Here is a 24,012-nt window from a genome sequence, read left to right as displayed (position 1 = left end):
GGCGGGCGCTGCGCAGCACCAGCGACACCAGCAGGTTCTTGTGCAGCTTGAGGCCGCCGCGCTGGCCGCGCGCGCTGTAGATCTTGCCCAGCGAGATGCTGACGATGCGGTGCGCCTCCAGCTTGAACTCCATGGGTCCCCGCGCGCTGCTCCCCGCGCTGCCGACTGAGCCGAACCCACGCACCGGCCGCCGTATTATAGTGCCGCCGGGCCGGCCAATCAGGACGCGCCGCCGGCCGCTCCGGCCAATGAGGGAGGGAAGGAACGGGTTCGAACGCGAGTCCCGCGGAGCGGGCTCTTAAAGGGGCAACGTCCAGCTGCGGCGCCGCGCACGTGTGCGGGTAGGGGGCGCGCTGGCCCTGCCGCTCGGGTCTCAGCAGCTGCGGGCGGGGCCGTGTCCTGGGCACGCAGGGGCGGTGGGGCCCTGTGAGGGGCAGAAGCCATGTTCACCCCGAGGCCTCTGCCCCGCAGTAAAAAGGCAGGCGAAGCCTCTCTCCTAGCTGTGGTCTTGCCCACCGCGTATACCGCGTGCCCGGCCAAGGAACCGGCCCCCCGGCCCCGTGATGGGGTCCCAAAGCTTCGCTGTGCCCGGCTGTCTGAACTTGGTGCCACAAAAGCTGGGCACCTCCAGCGTGCCCACCCTAGACCAAAGCACAGGGAGCAGCTGGAAATGGAGGCTTAGCCAAGGTGGTAGAGTGGGCCACCAGCAGCCCAAGCACAGCGCCAGGCCAATGTGTCAGTGGAGTGTCTGGCTTTCAGCGAAGCTCCTTTGAAAACCCCAACCAAAATCTGGTGCCTTGTCAGGTATTGGCCACAAAACAAGCCCTCTGCATGGTCCGAACACAGGTGCCCCTATCCTGCACTCAGGGTTGCCTAACACTTTCCACTGTTGCCCTCAGTTATTTATAGCTTTACAAAGTAACTTTTAGGGCTGTGGTTTTCCACTCCCAATATTGGTCTCTTGGCTGATTGAGTTATTTTGGGGAGGGGGAAACTTTAGCCAAGGAGATTCAGCTGTTTCTGTGAACAAGGTCAGGGAATACTTTTCCCCCTTACAAAAAACTCTTAGAGCAGATCCACGGAGAAGACCCAGCATCACCGTGTTTTGAAAGGAGAAACCTGAGATCTGGGATGAGAGCACCACTGCCTTCTCAGAGATGTGCCTTCTAGTATTTCACCGGACAAACAACCTAAATATAACCAAGTTCTACAACTCTGAAAAAACTCTGTTTGTATGTGTTTGGGAGAGGCTTGTTAGGGGTGTTTGGTAATTAAATTCCCATCAGAGTCCATCTGCCCAGAACATGCTGCAGCCCCTGGGCACTCGTGGGTGACAAGCACTACATGCTGTATCCCCACCGAGTCAACAAGTGTGCACCAAACCAGAGCTGCTGGATGAAGAATAACTCCCTAGAAATTGCCTCCCCCAACTGCTGCTGTGGTGCCAGGCACTACAACCAATAGCAGAGAGTCACCATTTCTATGCTCTTGATGCTGCTCAGGGAACAAGGATAATAAGCTGCTTGACTCCAAAGCAGAGAAGAGCTGGGGCCCATTTAGGGTGCAGGCAAGACAGAGCCAGCATCTGGGAATGGGGAGATACCATCATAGAGAAAGAAGAGCAGAAGCAGGTTCCAGAGCAGGAATGGAAAAGAGCAAAAGGTGGAGGTACAGCTCTAGAAACCCAGGCAAAGAGGGAACTCAAACTTGGGACCTCAACCTTAACCAGGTCATCTACCACTGGGCTACAACCTAGTGGCCATCAACCCACCTCCCACTCTACCCCTCGGTGGGCAAGAGGCCTTCCAGGGAAGTGGGCTGGAACCCAGACCCCTGCAGCACCACTAAGAGAACTTGGCCAGACTTGGTGGCCATTCCAGGCTGTGGCCCCTGCATTTACTTGGCTGCCATATCCAAGGCAGCAGCCCCAGCTTCAAACCACCCCTGACCTATGCCTTCCAGAGTAGACATGGGAAACCTGCTACTCTCCAGGCCTCTGCCAAAGGAAGGGGACAAGGCACTATGCTCAAACTGCACTTTGTGCAAGTCCCTGATATGGAGAGGGTTTCTCTAACCTGCTGAGTCTGAACTGGGCTGGGCCAGTCCCAGGGCCACTTCTGGGCTGCAGGAGAACAAGTACTGAAGTTAGAAGCCATCAGAGAAGTAAAAGGACTTAAATCCAGACTGTCATTCTGGGCCAGCATATAGCCACAGCACAGCTTGGTGTATTCACCTGGAATGGGGGGGCAGCTGGGTTCTAAAACTCTCTTCCTCTGCAGCTGAGTGAGAGGTAATGTCTGCCCCAGGCTGAAGTCCTGCCCCGAGTCATCAGGCTGTGCTGCCATGCTCTTTTCTTCAGACAGGAAGGACAGTAGAGCTTTTTGGTTTGGGGTTGACTCAAGGGACACAAGTCTGTACTGTGTATCTCAACATCACAACTCTGCTGCTGACCCAACTTGGGGGGGCAGTTTGGTTCCATGTGACAGAATTTCTGTTGTGTCCAGTTGGCTTTTTTGAAAGCCTAAGAATTTATATTAAAAAATAGAAAATAATATATTAAGGCGGCCAAATGAAACATTCAAAAGTCAGGTGATGCCAAAATTAAGGTCTGTGAAAAACATAATTCAGCTCCTGCTGTGCATAGTCTTTAATTACCTGATCACATTTTATTTTTCCAGCTTCTGTCCATTGTTACATATCAGTAGTTAATAATCCACTGTTGATTGCAAGGCATCTTATACATTTGTCATCTATATCCTTTTTTTAAGATAATGTACAAAGTCACTTCTCGCAAACCATGCTGTCTATTCTAGTTCTCTAGATTGATGCTTGTTACAAATCACAGTACTACTTGCCACGCTTCTGGATTTCAGAAATGTCAGAGAAAGACAGAAAAAGGAACAGCATTTTTTTTCTGAAGCACTTCAGACTTCTCCCTGGATTCCTAAGCATTTTTCCCAGCCTCCACTGGCATGCTAACCAACACATGAAGGCTATAAATGGAGTCATCTGGGGGTGGAAATGGGAACATCTGTGAGCTGAAATGCAGCACACAAGGAGAGCTTTTACAACGAGCAGAGTAGAAAATGAACCATTATTTTTGCTAAAAAAGGCAGACTGTCCTTCCTACATAGGCAAATACCCGGATGGAATTTCTTCACAATCCCAACAGAGTCCTATGTGTGTGGATTCCCCAGTAGTTACTGAATGTATTCCTATTCCTTTGGTTGTATTCTCTCTCCCACACACAACAATTCACCCTTCATGCACCAATGACTCCAAGTTAGCCTGTCCTGAGGTAGAAGCTCACTAGCCAATAGTTATGCCAGCCATTTTTCCTTTTAGGAATACTGTTGAACCAAATGCTGGCTCTCACCCTAAGAAACACCCCCACAAATACATTAGACAGTATCTTAGACAGGAAGAGCTTCAAAATATATGTTTTCCACTGAGTCATCAATTATACTTTAAATCCAAAATGAGTTCTGAAAACAACAGAACCATCTCCCAAAACATGGTTTGGTATCCCCTAACCTCCCCACAAACCCAGTATAATACAATTCTCATTACTGTAATTGGCAAAACTTAAAACATGCCAAACTTTGAAATCTACAGTGGTACAAAATCTCTTTTATGACTTGGAAATTCTTTCAGTTTCTTCAGCCGCAAGAGTCTTTCTCAAGTTATGGAGAACGCTGCAGTCATGTACATGCCTCACAAGCTGTTTGTTCCCTGTGCAGTCTTCAGCAAACAAAGAAGGAGAAGGAAGCAGGATCGTGTGAAGGGAAATGACTGATATAAGGGAAAGAATTGGCTCCCATTTCTAGACCCAGTGAACCAGATTCTGTATCATGATTCTATCCCTCAGGACATCGACAGCTCTACCTCTTAAATAAAGACCTAACTAGAAAAGCTGAGTCTTGGACTGAATGCTTGGGATTCCAGTTGGTGGTATCTATCTATAACAGCCTTGTTCACATTTGATATATTGCAATATGACCAGGATGTGACTGGCGGGTGTTAGGCTGTTACAAGTCAAGTTCAACTCTTTTTTGTGACACCAGAAGAGTCACAGATTCTTCAGCTTGCAGGATCTGGGTCTGTGATGTCAGCCAAAGATGATTCCAATTTGGATGTTAAGGTTTGTTAGTCTTTGTTTAGGGGAAATTAATATTGATTTCCTGATGCATATACCTGATGAATAAAGTGATCAGCATTGGTAAGAGAGTGCTTCTTTTACCCCAGAAACCTGACTTTCAGTAGCTCCCATACCTGAGTAAAGCACCCAGCCTTTGGAGTTTACTGATTCATTTCATCACTGAGTCCTCAGAAAGATTGAGGTGAATCAATATTAGAGACAGAACAGTGCCAAAACCTGGGATATAAAGCCCCCTCAAAATGTTGGAACTAAAGCCACATTATCATGATGATGTGATACCAACATTTTAACCAAAGACTCATGCAGGTCTTTCTACCTCATCAGCAGTAAAAGTGTTATTCCTTGGGTAAAAAGCATCTTGTCAGATAAAATCTGTTAGTGCTGAAAAATCTTGGATATCCTTGCTTGAAAAACACTTTTTCAGCACTCCCTGACAGCCAGAATAATTGTCTTCCATGACTGTCTTATCTATGGGTCCAAAGATGGCTGATGAGGCTAATCTGTGAATAGCAGACTCTGTTGCAACTTGGGCTCATGTTTCTGTGTGGGCTGGTGGCTGTGGATTCTTGATTCACTCTGTGAGACTGTTTCTGCTGCTCCTGTTTTTCCCTCTCCTGTTGTCATCATAAGGTTTCAAAGTACTGAGATCCTTGCAGCAGACTCTTCCTCCATTTGTAGCAGTTCTGGGCAATAGTCTTCTATGAGTTGATGCCAACATTGCCTTTTTCAAGTTGGCCTTGAGGATGTCCTTGAAGCACTTTCTCTGCCCTCCTCTTAGGCATGCTCCTTGACTGAGCTGGGAGAATAAAACTTGCTTTGGGAGTCAGGAGTTGGACATCCAGATGATGTGGCTGCCCCAGCAAAGCTGATGTTGGATGATCATCGCCACCTCAATGCTCATGGTGTTCACCTGCCAGAGGACGCTCATGTTGGTACGTCTATTTTCCCACTGGATTTGAAGGATCTTCCACAGGTAGCATTGATGGTATTTCTCCAATGACTTGAGGTGTCTCCTGTAGGTTGTCCACATCTCAGCTCTGTACAGTAACGTGGGAATCACAACTGTTTGACAAACCATGAGCTTGGTTTCAGATTTGATGTCACAATCTTCAAACACCTGTTTCCCAGGTGTCCAAAGGCTGCATTTGCACATTGAGGTGATACTGGATTTCTTTGTCTATGTTAGCCTTCTGGGAGAGACAGCTTCTGAGGTACAGAAAATATTCAATGTTCTCCAGAGTCTCATAGTGAATCTGAATTACAGGAGCTCTATGGAAGTGCAAAATATTATTTCATATTTAAATGAACAGATGTTAACTAATACCTTCATATTCCCAGTTTTTTCTATCTCAATAAAACTTCACAGCTGCCTGATGCTGGGGGAATGCTGTTTAGTGAATGGACAAGGATTCTCTCAATTTACAGAGCAGAGCATGACAGGCACAAATTCTATCTCAGTGTAAATGTCATGGGCCTAAATGGGTGGCACCTTTTTAAGATTTCACAAACATTAAAAGGTTTTAAGTTAAAGGTGCCCTTCCCACAGTTCTAAGGTGTGTGCAAACCAGGCAAGGCAGGCGCACGGAGAGGGAAAGAGCCTTCAAGCAAAGTCCAGTCTTTCTAAAAACTCTCCATAAAATTGCCCTTTTAAGAAAACCAATATTTTGGTCCCAGCTCTCTTCTTTCATTTCCAGGCTGATGTAATGCCTTAGTAAGTTTCAGACGGAGTCACATGGTGGCTTCTGAGGTCAGAGCCCTGGGTGGCTTTGTTGTCTGTCTGCCTGCCTCTTGGGTTGTGTGCATGTGAGAGAGGAAAGAGAGTCTCTCTACTTCGATTAGTTGGAATTTGCATGCACAATGCAGGCGAATGTGCCAGTGTTACTCTCAGCCCCAATTGGCTTTACGATGTTTATGTATTTAAGTGTCCATGCCTTGATTGGCTGAGAAGAGTGTGCTGTTTCTGAAGTATATGTTGTAGTTTCTTTTCTATTCCATCCAGCAAAAGCACAGACCAACTGCAGATGCTGCTTCAGCCTGACGAAGGGTGTTTGTGCCCAAAAGCTTCCAAAGAAGAATTTTTCCAACTATTTTACTTGGTCTAATAAAAGATATCAGATTTACCCAACTAACCTTGTCTGCCTATGTTTCTGGATGCATTTCAGGATCTTTCTCTGAACTTGGATTGGTTAGACAGTGATTGTGTTGTGAATTTGTCAGCGCTGCTGGCACAGCTGTGGCTGGCTTCAAGTGCATCTGCTGTGTTTGTGAACATGTGTCAGTGAGGTGTGTGCGTCTGCTTGCAGAAACAGCACTCCCCTTTCTACCCTCCTCCCCCAGTCACCGGAGGGATAGGAAAAGGAGGTGGAGGAAAGGGTGTGACTGTGCACTCTAATCTCTGCATGTGATCTAACTGGTCTAGAAGGGTTTGACAAACAATTAACAATCCTCCAGCTCAGCTGCTGTTTCCCAAAATAGCTCCTCGACAGAGGGAGAGGGGAGGGCTTTTAGACAAAGGTGGCCTCCTTGCAAGCAACATCACTGCAGCAGGCAATGATGGAGAAGGGAAACCTAAGAGATTAAATCAGCGGGAAGCCTGACCCCACCTGGAAAGGAAAACAATACAAAATAAAAGAAACTCGGGACAGGAAACAGCTTGTGGCATAAATAATAATTAAAGAGGGCTGCACACATCACTGAGTTTTTGTTGCTTAAATTTGCCTTCATTTGTCCCTTGAAGGAGTCCTCAAGGGGCTCATCCGGGATTCATATCACCTCTTGTCTCGCCAACACAGCATAGGACTGTCACTAGGCCCATTCTGCTTTTAAATTGGCATGCACAAGCCTGTCTTGCTAACAGACTGGTTCATCTCAACAGCCCTTAGCAAAAACCCTGAGTGCTCCAGCATAGGTGGGCTGGGGCCAGCTCCAAGCAAGCAGGTTGAAAATGCATATAGCAGCTGGTAAGACCAATACAGCAACAACCAGGATACCTGATCCTATATAACAGCTAGTGGTTCATCCACCCAAAGTTCCCTAGTCTTGTTAACAACTTGGTAGAGCTGAACTGGTGCCAGATACAGGGAGAAGTTTTAAGATTGGTGAGTGGATAAAGCCAGATAAGTAATTGTATAATCAAGACAAAGGGGCTCATAAATTGCTTGTGATCTTTTGGCTCAATATTAAGTGTAGTAGCTGTAGCATATTAAATGAGGTCCTGCCTTAAATGGGGATTGTCTCCTAATAGTGGAGGGAGAAGGGAATGACCATATATCATTCTTTCTTCCTATCTAAAACTAAGCAAAATTTTTCACAGTAAGAGTTTATGCACTGAAAAGTCAAGTCAGTTTCAGGTTCCAATTTACGCCTTAGGTTGAATTTGGCTAATGGCCTATGTTGACATTTTTAGGAGTCAAAATGTAACATTTCAGAATGACGTTTCCTGCAAATCAGATGTCAAAATGTTGTCATCCAGTAGTGATAAACCAGGGGTGGGTGGGCAATTATTTCTGGCAGAGGGCCACTTACCCAGTTTTGGTAAGTTGTGGAGGGCTGCATGGGTAGCCCCGCCCCTTGACAGGTGCCCTGCCCCCGGTAGCCATCTTGGGACCAATGTCCCAATGTCTTGAGACCAATGTCCCAGGGCCAGCACTGGTGGGTCCCAGAGTAGGGTGCAGGCTGGCAGGGATCTGTGGAGCCAGGCTGGGCTGCACCAGCAAGGAGAGTGGGGAGCTGGCCCGGCTCCATAGAGCCCCTGCTGGCCAGGACCCTGTACCCCCACTGCCCTACTCTGGGCCCTGCGGTACTGGCCCCGGGACACCAGTGCGGGCCCTGTCCTCCCATATCTGCTCACTCCCAGTGCCCCTCCAGCCCCACAGTACAGGCGGGGAGCAGCGCACAGCCCCAACCCCGTGCTCGCCGGCAGGGAACCAACTGGTGCAGAGTGTAGGGAAAAGTGGTCCCTTGCCTGTCCCATGGCCAGTACTCCCTGCTGCAGCCACTCGCAGCCTGCGCTGGGCTGTCCTGAGCAGGCACAGGCAGGCCCACACAGGCTGCAAGCAGCTGCAGCGTGGGGCACTGGCCACGGGGCGGAGGAGGGTCCGCTTTTCCCCACCCTGCACTCAGCACCAGCTTGTAACCCACCCCCACTGTGAGCCTGGGCACTGCACCGGCTCCAGGCTTCCCCATTGGGGCTGCGCTGCGATGGCAGCAGCTGCAGCCTCCCCTTGCTGCGCTGGGTAGCGTTTGCTGCTCCTGCCCGCCCAGAGCTTGCACGCTGGGCAGCCCAGAGGTGGCGGTGGCAGCCTCACCACAGCCTACCGCAGCGCGAGCTCTGGGTGGGCAGCAGCAGCAAATGCTGCCCAGCGTGGCAAGCAGGGAGGCCGCAGCTGCTGCTGCTGTGGCACAGCCCCGACGGGCAAGCCTGGAGCTGGTGCAAGGCCAGGCAACAAGCTGGTGCTGGAAAAGCGACCTCGTGCCTGCCCTGTGCCTGGTGCCCCACGCTGCAGCCGCTTGCAGCCCACATGGGGCTGCCTGTGCCTGCTCAGGACAGCCCTGCCCGGGCTTCAAGTGGCTGCAGCAGGAAGCGCTGGCCATGGGATGGGTGAGGGGCTGCTTTTCCCTGTGCTCAGAACCAGCTCCTTCCCTGCCCTTCCCATACCCCACCTTACCTGAGCTTCCTGAGCTAGTGCAGGCACCTGATCCTAGGCGGAGAGGAGGGGTGGGTCAGGCCCTACTGTTGCAGGAGCCCACCGGGCTTCCCCTGGGTCCTACTGCTTCTGCTTCCTGTCATTTTTGACAGGAACCAAGGACAGATACATTTTAATTTTCAAAATTTTTTTAGGGGCCCCACGGGCCAGACAGAATGGTCTTGCAGGCTGGATGCAGCTCACAGGCTGTATTTTGCCTACCCCTGTGATAAACAATGGGTGCATCGACACAAGACGCTTACAGCTCACTGGCCTAATAACACTGAGCAGTAGTGTATCATGGCAAAAACTGTGCTAATAACCTGCTGTACAATGTTATTAGGCTAATGTGCAGTAAGCCTCACTAAACAGTGCAGCAGCACTAATGCATAGTAACTTTAGGTTAGTTAATCCTTTATTAAGGAAGTAGTAGTTAGTTAGTCCTTTATTAAAGTAGTAAACTAAATGCACATTAATGAATGTGTAGATCTGCTCAGTGTCTCTGACCTCCTATCCATTTTGCTTGGTATTTAATGTATTTTTAAATACAAGGCTAGAGTGACTCAGAACCTTCTAGAAATGAAGAAGAGATTTCTGCTAAGTAGTGTCTAGGGTAATTTTTTAAATATAACCAGAGGTACTAAATTAATACAGAAGATAGGGCAGGGTGGCACCTGTAAATTGGTACAAATGAAATCTAGATGCAAAACAACCAACCTAGACTCAAAAAGACAGTTTCTGAATACTATTGTTAATATATTCAGCTATGAAACTCCACCAGAGGGTCTTATTACAGCAATCACAGCAGCAACCTCTTAAATACAAAGAGAGAGATTTTCAGAGAGTTAGGTTCCAAAAGAAACAGAAAATCCCACTAAGCACTTATCTGCTTTTTCAGACGTCCCTCTTTGAAAAATCTTGACCTAAAATCTTTAAAGTCCCAGTGTTTTATGGAATATACCTTGGTTTCCTAGAGGAAAAGTATTTATTTGGCAGATGTCTGTGGTTTTCTGTTAGATGACCCTTCAATTTTATTTAATCTTTCTGTATTCGTTCATCCTGTTATTCTTGAAATGCTTCTGCTGTATAGCCCACCATAGGTCAAAATAATGATTTTCTTTAACAGGTTTCTCTCTCTAAGCCAGTTACACAGATGTGGGCTGGTCTGTGTACACAGCAAACTCATCTTCCCCGTGCTTCTTAAACTCACACACAGTGCTGGGACCCCTGTTACAACTCATTTGAGCTGTCCATCCTAATTCAGTGAAGCACTGGAGCTAGTAAGATTTAAGCATGCTTAACTCAGTGATTTGAGTATGCATTTCCATGCTTTGCTGAAGTAAGACTGTAATCAGTCACGTTAGCATGTTCTCTACTCCAGTTTAGAGTAAACAATACATTAAAGAGCAATTTATTAAAATGAATATATTAATTAGGTAAGAACTATCTGTCAACATGGTAAACTGCAATGTAGACAGGATTCTAACCGTGCACCCAAAGGAGTTACAGTCCAACTTTTTCTTCCTTTTACCTCAATGTCACCTTCTTTCTCACTGGCAGGCAAGCTAACTGCTGCAGCCCTGAGTACATCCCAGAGCACTGATGTGTGCACTGTTCTGCTGCTTTCAATTTAAGTGCAAAGGAGAAGGTTGCATAATGATGTGCTAAAGTCATGGAACCATAATTAATGAAAGAGTCTGCCTGCTACAGCTCACTGTGAAGAAAAAGAACATAGGGTAGGAGCTGATCTCCTGAGGATTCTGCAGCAACAAATATCACAAGTTGTTTTGTACATTTCTTGTTAAGAGTCGCAGGGTGCATCTACATGAGACACTAATTCCGCAGTAGCCTGTAACACAGGCTCAGCTGCTCGACAGTTCAGTGGGTGGGAAACTAGCCACAGGGTAGGACCCACAGAGTTCTCAGTTTCATAGTAGTTTCATAGTAGCTAGGGTCAGGAGAGACCTGAACAGATCATCTAGCCTGACCCCCTGCCACAGGCAGGAATGAATGCTGGGTTCACAAGCCCCCAGACAGGTGGTCATCCAACTTCTTCTTGAATCTGCCCAAGGTAGGGGCAAGGACCACTTCCCTGGGAAGTCGGTTCCAGATTTTGGCCACCCGAACTGTAAAATATTGCCTTCTGATCTCTAACCTAAACCTATTGTCCATCAGCTTATTACCATTGCTCCTCGTCACCCCAGGTGGTGCTGGGGAGAAAAGGGCTCTACCTATTTGCTGTTGATCTCCCCTGATGAGTTTGTAGGCAGCCACTAGCTCCCACCTCAACCTCCTCTTGCTGAGGCTGAACAGATTCAGGTCCCTCAGTCTCTCCTCATAGGGTCTGTCCTGCTGCTCTCTCACCAAGCGGGTGGCCCTCCTCTGAACCCTCTCCAGGCTGGCCACATCCCTTTTGAAGTGCGGTGCCCAGTACTGGATGCAGTACTCCAGCTGTGGCCTGACCAAAGTTGCATAGTGGAGGAGTATCGCCTCTCTGGACCAGCTTGAGATGCATTTTTGGATGCATGACAAGGTATGGCTGGCTTTGCTGGCTGTGGTTTGGCATTGACAGCTCATGTTCATCTTGGAGTCAATAATGACTCCAAGATCCTGTTCCACCTCTGTGCTTTCAAGAGGGGAACTCCCCAGCCTATATGTATGCTGTGGATTCCTTCTCCCAAGGTGCAGAACCCTGCATTTATCTATGTTGAACCCCATCCTATTCTCATCTGCCCACTTTTGTAGTCTGTCTAAATCTATTTGCAGCCTCTCTCTCCCTTCAAGTGTGTCTACCTTGCCCCATATCTCAGTGTCATCAGCAAACTCGGACAGCGTGCTTTCCACCCCCTCGTCCAAGTTGCTGATGAAGATGTTAAACAGTGTGGGCCTGAGGACCGAGCCCTGGGGTACCCCACTGCTCCCATCTCGCCAGGTTGAGTACAGCCTGTCCACCCCTACTCTCTGGGTGAACCCCATCAGCCAATTTTTTACCCATCCAACTGTTTAGGCATCAGTACCACAGTCGCTTAATTTATTGATGAGGATGGGGTGAGAGACAGTGTCAAAGGCCTTCTTAAAGTCTAGAAAGACTACATCCACAGTGACACTATCATCCAAGGATTAAGTTACTTGGTCATAAAAGGCAATCAGGTTGGTCAGGCAGGACCTGCCTTTGATGAACCCATACTGGTTGCCCCTGAGCGTGAGCTCCCCTGCAGGCCCCCCACAGATGTGCTCCTTGATGATTCTCTCCAAGATCTTCCCAAGTACTGAGGTGAGGCTTACGGGCCTATAATTACTTGGGTCCTCCTTCCTCCCTTTCTTGAAAATTGGGACCACATTAGCCAGTTTCTAATTCCCTGGCACCTGGCCAAATGATCATGAATGCTCATACAGCCAGGCCAAGGTCTCCACGATGACCCCTGCCAGCTCCCTCAACACCCTTGGGTAGAGGGCATCTGGACCTACAGATTTAAAAATGTCTAGCCCTTCCAGAAGATCCCTAACTACATCTGCACTTACTGAAGGCCTGACACAGCTATCCCCAAGACTGTCCCTACCTCTAGTAGGTGGGATGTCCCGGTCCCTGTTCAAGAAAACTGAGGCAAAGAAACTTAAAAATATCAGCTTTCTTGTCTGGTGTAGCCACAAGGTTACCTGTGTGACAGCCTGGCTGGCAGTGACCTAGTCCAGGGGTTTTAAAAGGGCAAAAGATGATTGGAGGACTTGGGATTCCCTTTCTTCGCCAATCTGGTAACGATTTGGCCCAGGGGTTTTGAAAGGGTAAAAGATGATTGGAGGACTTGGGATTCCCTTTCCGGACTGATCAGGCCCCAGAGACTCACCCCCCTGTGTCCCGATTGGCCCTTGGGTCACCTGGAGGGAGATAAAAGGGACAGTGTGGGCTGACTCAGGAAAGACCAGTGAGGGACAATAAGGAAGGGGTTTCACAGAGCTGGTAAGAGTTGAGACAGTGGGGCAAGAGCAGTGCCCCAGAAGAGCCTGAAAGAGTCGGACTTGCAGGCAGCAGTGGGACTCTCAGCAGCACGGTGTGTGGCTGGCAGGAGGGGCTCTCCACTGGGATCCAGGATCCCCAAGGAGAGGCTGCAGCCAGCAGGAGAGGCTCCGCAGCTCCAGGAAGGATCTGAGCAGTGACCTGAGGGATTCCCAGCTCTGCTTCCAGCTCCTCCAATCAGAGGTTAGGCAGCAAAATGTGAGGCTGGGCTCCAGGAAGGTCAAGACCCCTAGCAGGCACAAATACTGCTACCAGTAGTGGCTGTGTAGCAGTGGTCCTGCCTACTGTTTGGGAGATCTGGGTTCAATTCCTGCTTGGGGTGGGTCAGATAGCAAGAAATAAGTCTTCTTGCAGTGCAAAGGAGCCATTGTGTTTTCTCCCCCTCCAGGTACCAAGGCCCTATGTTTCCTTGTCACTTGATATTTTGCATTTTGTGCCCTTTGTATATCTACCCATATTGTTTGTTCTGCTCTTTGAGTTTTACGTTTTGTTAACCCTGTTTTGTCAATGATTGTAAGTGTGAAACCTCTGTTGAATCCTGCCACCTTGGGGCGTTGTAGTGTCCACTATACCCTCTGATTTATGCCTGTTATGTTCCCAGTATTAAAAGGTATATGGTTAAGTCCTCATTGGTGGTCTGGCTCTGCTCTATAGGGGAGGAGAGTCCCTACACCTCCCACAGCACTTGTGCACCTGCTTTGATCCCTTCAATTGGAGATGGGGTACTTCTTGGACTACCATTCAGGTTACACCTGTAAAAATGTATGCACAGTAGTGCCAGTTACTGCACACTGATTTAGTACTTGGTTATGCAAGTACTAAACTTAATGCACAGTAACTATGGCACATTAATGAACGTGTAGACACACCAACTGACACGCACTGTTACAAAGGGCAAAGGAGAACACGGGCAAACCAGAGGTCTCTTCCAGGAAAATATACAGCAGCCTGTCTGTTTTTGTATAAGAGGCAAAACTATCATGTTACATGCCACAAGCTCAGAGGAAGTTTCAGGTCCTATGGTCCTGAACTTAAACTTTTGGAACCCGTGTCCCAGGTGTTCAGGATCAAGTTGTGAACCCAGGAGTCCCAGTCAAATCCTTGGTAATTCTGGCCCCCCAGAATTTCAGTGCTAATGACCTTCCTCCCCATGATTTCCTGTCTTTGTTGCTCTACATTTTCAGCTCCAGAGAGAACATCTTTCTTTTCCCCTTTAATTCATACTCATGTTCAGTAATCTATGTTACCATCTTGTGTCTGCTGGGTGGTCTACGCCCTAGCAGCAGGGTGTGCTCTCCCTGGCCCTTCCAGGTCTATAGCCTTTTCCTTTTTCCAGGGACCTTTCTTTGGCTGCTCTTTCACTATCCTTGTACTCTGCAGATTTTCTCTGTTTTATGAGGCTGACTAAATGACTGTCTTCCCCCCACAATAAAAAATGGGATAGTCAGGCAGCTGCTCAGGAACCAGGGAGAAGATACACAAAGTCAAGAGTTCCCCCAGAGATAGATAACAAGGATCTGGAGCTTGGGGTTAGCCCTAAGGCAGGAGGTGTTATCTGTCTTCCAAAACTCATTTTTTACTATAACAAACCTGCCAAATTCCATTATCCATATAGCTCGTGTATTTCTGAGTCCTACTAAGCTCTTAGCATCAAAGAAGTGAGTGGCAATGAGTTCCAGAGGCTAATTGTCACTGACTTCCCTTTCCTTGGTTTTGAGTTTAGCACTATTAATTTCCAGGGAAGGTATTAGGAGACAAAGTCAACGGAAGAGCCAGCTCTACCTTCTCTCTATCTGTCCTTATGCCCTTATGACATCCTCTTTCAGTCATCTCCTTTCTGAGGTAAACAGTTCATGTTCAACTTGCCTAATTTTGCTTCTCAGCTTCTTGCATGTTTATAGTTACAGATCTTATTTTTGACCCTGTGCCTATTTCATCTAATTCCTTCATCTGACACCTGGTGAATTGGACAGCAGTGCCCCTTGTGATCTTAGTCCCAGTTCCAGTTCAGCTATCTTGTGTGTCTTATCCAGATGCAGACACCTTTTTGAATTACTAATATCTCTCCCAGATGTCTCTCTCTGACTTGAGTGCTCCTCAGTACCTGTCAGTTCTCTAACCCAGCTGGCCCAGCAGGTGCAACTGGAAGAATTTCAGAGAAAGCAACTTGAGAACCCCTGCATCTAAGCCATCCCTTTGGCAAGCTACATTTAGCTTTCAAGACATTTTTCTTAAATCCCCTAAGGCACTGATATTACTATGCAGCACAACCGCTCATTAAGTTATACCACATCTGCCCCCACTATACTGGAGGCAAGTATGTGCCTCGGAGTCGAGAGTGCCAATGAGGGCTCACACTGATGTTTTCAATAATCACCAGGGCTTTTCATTTATAATTGTACTCCCTGAAGCAATATCCTCGTTACCTAAGGAATAATACCCTTCCCTAGTTGCATTAGAAAGAAGGTTCAAGTCTCCATCAGGAGGCTACCAGCTTGATCAGCAGAGAGCTTCATCTGCAGTGAGCTCTGAGCCCAGTGGCTGGTCAGTTTAAGGGCTGCCAGAATGCCATATAAACAGTGAACTCAGCGGTCCTGCTGGAGCTCTATGAACTCACTGTGCATGCAGAGCTCTGACAGGACCCATGCTGAAACGACACGCTTACAGAAGCCAGTTCTGAGATATCACAAGGATTTGAAAGGGATAAGGTGCTATTAAAACCCCTTGCTGACCAGTCCAACATTGAATATTTAATTGTGGTTAGGGTTTAATGTTATCACTGGCTTATTCTCACTGTAACCGCTACTGAAAACCCTTACAATCTTTTATTGAGAGAAAAGACTTACAGGCATTTGAAACTTAAGCAGAGCTCATTTAATCTATTTCCTTTACTGTCTGCCATTTTCTACAGAAAATACCCATTTCATGGGGTTTAGATAATATTGAAGAAAATGGTATAAACTAGGCTTTTCGGGAAAGAGAAAACAAATTTAATTTGAATCATCTTGAATTGTCATTGATGAGGCTGGATCTTGTTGCCTTTCTGACCAAGAAAAATAAAACCCACAAATGGAGAAAGAAACAATAGTACAAGACAGAAACTATATCTTCCTTTTGGTGCTTTCTTAGTGCAAACTAGCTGTTGTTACTTTTAGCTTGTTTTTCTGGCTGCAAGCTCACAGTAATGTTGCAAAAGTGATATTTGTCTTGGCTGGTCAAGACAGTTTCTTACTACACAGAAGGCAAGAAGAGGAAGACAAGGGGCAAAAAATAACACATATGGGAAAGAATGATAGCAGGAACCTCAGCTTCACATTGCAGGTGTTTTTCAGGATTCAGTGGAACTAGAAAGAGATGACAATGTCAACCAGTTTCCTCTCCCTGGTCTAAGCTGGTTAGGGCACCTTTCAGGATTGGACAATAAGGACATAGCCTGGACTTGAGGAAAATGGTGGGGGTGATGTCAGCCACAATGGTGAAGCTCATTCCCTCACATCTCTAAACATTCCTTAACTCTTACAATACATTTTAAGGTACCTTGTCCTGTAGTTTTTTTATTTATTCTATTCATGTCCTGAATGGTAGAGGCCAGATCAGAAGAAAGCTATGGAAAATAGCATAGAAAAAGGAATGTGAAAAGGCAGGAACCACAGGGAGACCAAGTTCTTTGAGGGAGGACTGAAGAAAGTTTGAAGCTGAAAACAGCAATTGCATGCAGATCTCTTCAGCAAGAGACATACAGAAGGGAATTCCCCACTTGTCACTGCTATATTCACAAAATTCTTGCTTTTCCCTTCATCCCATATTTAGTTCAAGGCGCTCTCTCAGATTTTGACTTGACTAGTTTAACACACACTAATGGCACAATGCCTTGTCTAAACTACTCTTTTAGACATGCTACATCTTGAAATGCCTATCTACATAAGCCTTAAACTGGCTGCCCATGAAGGTCCTTACCCCAACAATTAAACTTGTTCCGTTTTTTGGCCTTGTTGCTACCAATACTTCTCAGGAATCATTACCTACAGGTATGTCACTGTTCATAATTACATTTAATATTTACATTTAATATTTGTGTGAATCAGAAAAATGCACTGAACTAAACAAATTATTTAGAAGTATCATCGCTGGCTTTATGACAATAATTTCAACTGCTACATTTACAGGAAACAGAACTAACTGCACCCGAAGAGCAGTTGGAACTACAGTGTATCTTAAAGAGGGACTTGGAAGTATGTGTCAAATAGGACTAATGCAGATAAATAAGATATTAAATCTTATTTAATGGATTTGACCAGACTGTAGAAAATTAAGCTATATCTCACTTACCACTATACTCCACAGACATGAATCTTGTTCCCTGAATAGAAGGCATGAATTTTATAAGATGGAGTATATCATTTTTAAAAAACTAAACTGTACTGTTAAAAAATTCTATTTAACATTTTCAAAATAAGGATTTTCTAAAAAATAAATGCAGAATTTGGCCATTTCAAATACACTATATGCCACTTAGATCAAAACTTTCAAAATAGTTATACCATTAGCTGCAACTGCTCATTCATAGCAAATTGGTAGGAAGAGAGATGCATCAGATGACATATATCAATGTTAAGCCAGACTAGATTACCTATGTCAAATTTGCTTCTCTAGCCAAGTTGTGACCTTTAGGGAGGAATTTACATATACAGTATATCTTGTAGTGAAATTCCTTTCAAACAAGCTTTGTGATAACACCATCTCCATGACAAGGACAGTCGCAGGAGGGTTGACATTGCCAAGAAGAAAAGGAATTGCTAAATAAGGGAATGCCCTCCTTTCTCTCCTATTTGTGCATTTCTGTATGGGTGCAATAGCAGGATGCAAAAGGATCCTAGAATTCTGAATACAATCCCCAGTAAGGAGGTTTAATAGGACTGAGGTATTCAGATCTTTTAACAGCTAAGCTAACTTCGATCAAGTTGTACGGAGAATACTGCAGACCACAGCTGGTGATCTTTCAAAAGTTTTTAAATCTATCAGATCTAACTGACTCTTTTAGATATAATTAAAGGCCTGATGGCCACATGCAGCCTACAGGCCGCTAGGTGGACAGCCCTGCTTTAAATACTGGAAGTATTACCATTTTTCTCCTAAGAATCGGAAAAGTTTCATTAATGAGAAATATCAGGCAACTTTAATACAGCAGTTGATATTCCTCTCTTTATAGTGGCTAAAGTTTAGGCTACTTTCACAGTCTCATTAGGAGCCAGCCACAGAGGTCACAAGTACGAAGCCACGGCTGAAGCACTCCCAGAGCGGCCCTGTCAGATTTCAACAAGTTTGAGACCTCTGCTAAATACGGTGTCACAAGAACACAAAAAAGGAAAGAAAGGAAGGTAACCAGGCAAACTTTGAATGTTCAGGTCATTACATCTGACAAAAAGCAGTCAAATTTGCCCTCCAAGAAGTTTCATAGATTTCATAGATTTTCATAGACATTAGGGCTGGAAGGGACCTCGGAAGATGATCAAGTCCAGCCCTCTGCCCAAAGGGCAAGAAGTCAGCTGGGATCATAGAATCCCAGCAAGATAAGCATCCAATTTGCTCTTGAAGGTGTTCAACATAGGTGCTTGAACCACCTCTGATGGCAGGCTGTTCCAGACTTGGGGGCTCGGACAGTAAAGAAATTCTTCCTTATGTCCAGCCTGAAACAGTCTTGCACTAGTTTATGACTGTTCGACTTTGTCATCCCTTGAGGTGCTCTGGTGAACAAACGTTCCCCCAGATCCTGGTGGTCACCCCTGATAAATTTATAGGTGGCCATCTGATCACCCCTGAGCCTGCGCTTTTCCAGGCTAAAGAGCCCCATGGCTCTCAGCCTGTCGTCGTAAGGTCTGTTTCCTGATATATGACATCAACCTCTTCTCCCTTGTCCAGGTGATAGGTCACCTGGTCGTAGAAGGAAATGAGATTGGTGAAGCAAGACCTACCTGCAACAAACCCGTGCTGGCTACCCCTTAGGATGTTGGCATTGACCAGTCCACTAAGGATGGCCTCTTTAATAGACTTTTCTAAGATCTTCCCCAGGATAGAAGTCAGGCTGATAGGCCTGTAGTTAGCCGGATCCACTTTCCTCCCTTTCTTGAAGATAGGCACCACATTGGCCTTCTTCCAGTCTTCAGGCACTACACCAGAACGCCAGGAGTTTTCAAAGAACTGTGCCAGGGGCTGGGCTATGACGCTCGCCAGCTCCTTGAGTAGTCTGGGGTGCAGATTGTCAGGGCTGGCTGACTTGAAGGTATCCAGCTTCTCAAGGTGAACCTTCACAAGGTCATCTATCAAAATATATAGCCCCATCAAACAAGAAAAAAAACCTGCATTCATATGCAGTCTTTATTTTTTGCATTACCAGGGCTCCTAGAAATCCCAGTCAAGGCCTGTGACCCCATAGTACTAGGCACTGTACAAATACAGAGCAAAAAATGGTTCTCAGCTGAAGACAGCTTATTGTCTAAGACAAGAAACACCATGTAAAGGCAGGCAGGCAGGCAGTCAGGTGTGGGTACACAATGAAGCAATAAGATAATATTGGTCATTTTAACAGGCAGCAATCTCAGAACACCAGTGGCTTAAACACTGTTGACTTCTTGTAAACAATGCAACTTAGGAAGGTTTGAAGGAAAGACCCAAAAAAGGATGATGAAGTAGCTTTGTTGTAGATGTTTATGGAGAGCTTCTGGTGAGCAAAATGGAGAGCATGGGAGAAAGTACAATGGTGCCAGTTTGGAAATTTAACAAGGGACTGGCCAAAATTTTACCTGATGGGGTTGTTAAATACACCTAAGATACTTTACTCTGGAGTAATTTGACTGGTTAATTCACAGGATGAAAACAGTCACAAAATGGTAAACTCAGGTCACTGGTCAAGCCTGGTTAATACCTGACTACTTTTGAGGAAAGGCAGAAACTGCAATCTGAATCCACTCAGAATGAAGCAGTTGCCATGTCCTGTCCCAATAGGACTCAAGATCTTATGACCTAAAGGGATCCTTATAATCAGCCATCTGACTTGCATTAATGCAGACCAAAACAGCTCTCCAAATGACACCTGCTGATGATGTCTGGGTTATATATTCCAGCTATGCAAATTAGATTATCAAGTGTAATAATCTGTGCATCTGAATTAAAGCCTATCATTCAGAATGCCACCTAAGCTTGATTTCAAGTCAAGTACCACTTTAAATACAGAGTGGCAACAACGTATGCTGGTTCAAAGAGATCTGGAAAAAAATATCCAGATTTATTTTTTACAGATCTTTGTGAACAAAGATACAGCCTGTGAGGTACCAGTTATTCATGCAATAACAGGGAAAGTTTTGAAATATCCCATAATAATGCAGTGCATGAACAGATAACTGCAGAGGGGAATAATAGCCAAACTGAAGAACTTTGTTGAAAATCAGCTCCATCTTTATGATAGCTAACTGTGCCAACAAAAGACTGATGGCGCTCCATCTATGATAGGGACTATCAAAGGAGTTGTTACTCTGGTGAAACAGCTCACTGAGGTTCATGGCTATCATTCAGCATCACTGAATTCTATACATCAGCAATTATTATCTACAGAACTGCTACAACTTAAGCATGTTATGTCCATTGTTGTGTGTCCATAATGATCAGTATCTATAATGACACACTTTTCAAGAATTTTCACACAGGGGAACAACTTCTCCATACCATTTTCAGGATTTCAAAATATGCTGAGTTTTTCTGTTCTGCATAGAAGTGAAACCAAGGCCCTCTACCATTTTTTGAGGAGAAAAAGATAAAGACTTTCACACACCACAGAAGAGTTTAGTGAATAGGGCACTCCTTTCAGTGTGGGACACACAGCTGCAAGTATCTTCTTTTGTCTTATTCAGACCAGGGACCTCAGTCTCTCACATCCCAGGCAAGTATTCTAATGACTGAACTATGGGGACTCTTTCTGGCTCCCACAGGAGAGATTTAGATTTTAGAGAAAGTGGTTGGGGTACTAACCTAGGGTGAAGGGGAGTAGAAGAGCAGGGACCTGAAGATGGAGCTCCTACATTCCAGAAGAGGACCCTGCCCAGAAGGCGGTAGCTCTTCTGGGATGACAGGCACATGCATGTGTGTACAGGCACAGTGAGAACTCTTTCTTGATGAACATTTTGTCAAAACTGGTCTGGCTTTAACAAATCAAATATTTTTCACTGAATAGTTCCCAGTGGGCTCTACAGTGGGATGCAGCCTACAAAGACTCTTCTCTACCAGAAATTTTTGTCAGGCCAGGGGAGGAACATACTGGAGCAGTCTGCAGCTCTGCAAAGTGAAATCAAAACTTTCATTTAGGAACTGAGACAAGGCCACACCCATCCTAGAAAGTCAAAAGAGGCTCAACAACTTAGTTTTTTGATAGTGTGATATTTTGATTTTAAATATCATTTACATTAAATTAGCTTTCATTGTAAAAAAAAAAAAAAAAAAAAAGAGAACCACCTCCTTGCTGTGAATTTTGAAAATTCTCAGCTATTAGATAGAATCTTCTTTTCAGCTCATTCTAGGAGAAAGTTTAAACAAGTTGGAAAATTGCAAAGATATCTCTCTCAACTATAAAGTTATCCGGGGAAAAAAAATTACCAAACAAAACTCATTACTTGCATATTCCCTGGACCGCCATGACAACAGCACCAGTTCAACTCTGCTAAAAAAAAGTTAATGTACTTTATTAAGGAACTTCTAATCTCCATAAGTTACAATTATAAGCTACTATTTGAATTGAGTTGTTCTCTGTTCAATTCACTCTTGATCCAGATAATGTTGAATGAGATGCCACACTTGAATGAGATGAATTGCACTATTCCACAATACTGACAGCAAAACACCGTAAATCATTTTTGTTAGGACTTCTGCATTTGCTTGAGTAAGTCCAAACATGATAACCTTTAACAAATGTTCTTAATTTGCAGCATTTGTTTAGAAATACATTTACATGTCAGCAAACTGTCTTAGTAATTAACATAAGTTCAAACTAAGCTGACCCATCAGCAAAATTTCTGAAGACACCAAACTGCTACTACCAGCCTAGAACTACCAACTAGCTGCCACAAAAAGGTGCAACAGGTCTCACTGATAAAGCTGCTGAGCTCTGCACTTCTGAACCAGTGTTTTCCTGGAAGGTAACAAAATTACTCAGTACGCAATGGCATGAACCAATTTATATGTATACAAATTAAATGCAACACATCAAGAAATGTTGCCTCATCAGATGGTGCTGGCACCTGAAAAACATTTGGCACTTGAAAATGGAAGTATTTAGTTACACCTGTTACCTGCACAAATAAAAGACATAGGAGCCTCTATTGTTGCTTCCAGAAAGGGAGAAAAGGAATATGGAGTAACTGTTACTGGTTTTGTGCAGGTATTGCAGGAACATTTCATTTGAAATAAAGGCTTCACACTCAGATGGAGAAACTGATTCCCAGCTGGAGAGAGCTGTTGTGCCACTACATTTTTCCCAGGGAGAAATGAAGAATAAGAAAGTGTTCAACAATTCAAGGCCACATGTATCTTTTTCTCATGAAAAAGGTTAACTTTCTTCCTTTAACCAAATCTGTGGTCAGACGCTAGCAGACAGGACTCCCCAGCCTTTCCGCACTTTTAAAGGAAACAAGCAAAGGCCTAAAGTTACTGGAGGAACAGCTGGCTGTAAGTAGGCAATAACACTGGTGTAGACGTACAGGTAGGGTGGCCATCACAGAGGACATTCCAGTTTCTGCTACTTTGTCCTCTGTTGATACAAGGACGGACGCCTTTATGTCCTCTCTTTTTCTCTTGAAGAGAAAGAGAGAGGATATAAAGGCGTCTGGTTTCGTATCAATAGAGGACAGAGGACAACTGTACTGTCCTCTATGATGGCCACCCTACATACAGGTAGGGCAGAAAAGGTGATGGAAACTACACAGGCAGATTGGCAGCTGCTTGGGCAGGGAGATTGTAAAGGGAGGTAAAATTCAAACAGAATGGGACTGTGAAACTTCAAGGTGACAGGGGAGCCTCGAAAAGATGGGACTCAGTAGTAGTCTCTGGGACAGACCCCAGTGTTTTCTTTTGCAGGTTGGATGAAGACAGGAAGGGCAGAAGTGCCTGAGACAGGTTCCCCATTCTGCTTCCCCTGTGTCCCTTCCATTAGTCCTCTCAGACATCTTCAGTTTTCCATCTGCAAAGCAAGAAGCATTTCACAATGAAGTGTCCTCTGGACAGAGCATGCCTCTCCTCCTGCCTACGGATGACTCAAACCATGGGAACATGCAACAAAGGACTGCAACATGTGACTACATCATCCCAATTAAAGGGGGTGTTTTATTTAAAGTCCAAAGCCTGTCATTAAAGAGGCTCTCGCACTGAATTCGATTCCCTGGTTTCACAATCCGCAACGGCTTTTCCCTCAATATTCACGATTATCCTGTTCTGGATTGCAAAACTGCTCTGCAGATTTCCCACAACAAGCGAGCCACCTTGCCAAACAAGCTTCCTACTTTAAAGCACTATCAGCTGGGACAGTTGGCACGACAGAGGAAAAGAGCAGTCACATTATTTGGCCAGTTCAGGGGCAGGGGGTATCCCTGCCCAAGGTCTCAGATTGTGCCCCACATGCTTCACTCATACTCATGCATGTGTCTGCTCCCTGCCTGCCCCACCCCTGCTCCCCACATAAGTGTATCCTCCCTTCTTATCAGTGGCTCTCAACTGTATTTAGATTCAAGGTTCCCCTCACTAGACTCAAGGTGGCTCTTGGAAAATGGCAGCTTGTTTTCTGCATTTTCTGACAGAGGAAATAAAAGAACAATGCAAAGGTTTCCACAGGCCCTGTGACTTGCTGGCCCTTGAGAGGAGCTTTCCAGTGCAAGGCCTCCTTCCTCAGGCCCCAGGAGGCCAGGAACAACACGTCACCTCAGGACACCTGAGTCTTAAATTATTGTATTGGAAGCTCAAAATTATCACATTTGCTGAAAAGGTACCCTACACTGAAAAAATATGCAAATAAGTCTGCCAATAAGTCTTTTTTACTTTATATTGCTCACTGTAACGGTGCAGTGAGTGAGAATTATGCCATTAAAGTTGATATTTTTTTTATTTTGAGACCAGCA

Source organism: Crocodylus porosus, unplaced genomic scaffold (genome assembly GCF_001723895.1).
Source record: "Crocodylus porosus isolate Cpor-Errol unplaced genomic scaffold, CroPor_comp1, whole genome shotgun sequence".
NCBI classification, from domain to species: Eukaryota; Metazoa; Chordata; order Crocodylia; family Crocodylidae; genus Crocodylus; species Crocodylus porosus.
The sequence above is the reverse complement of the archived record's forward strand: the minus strand, read 5'-3'. Positions refer to the sequence as shown.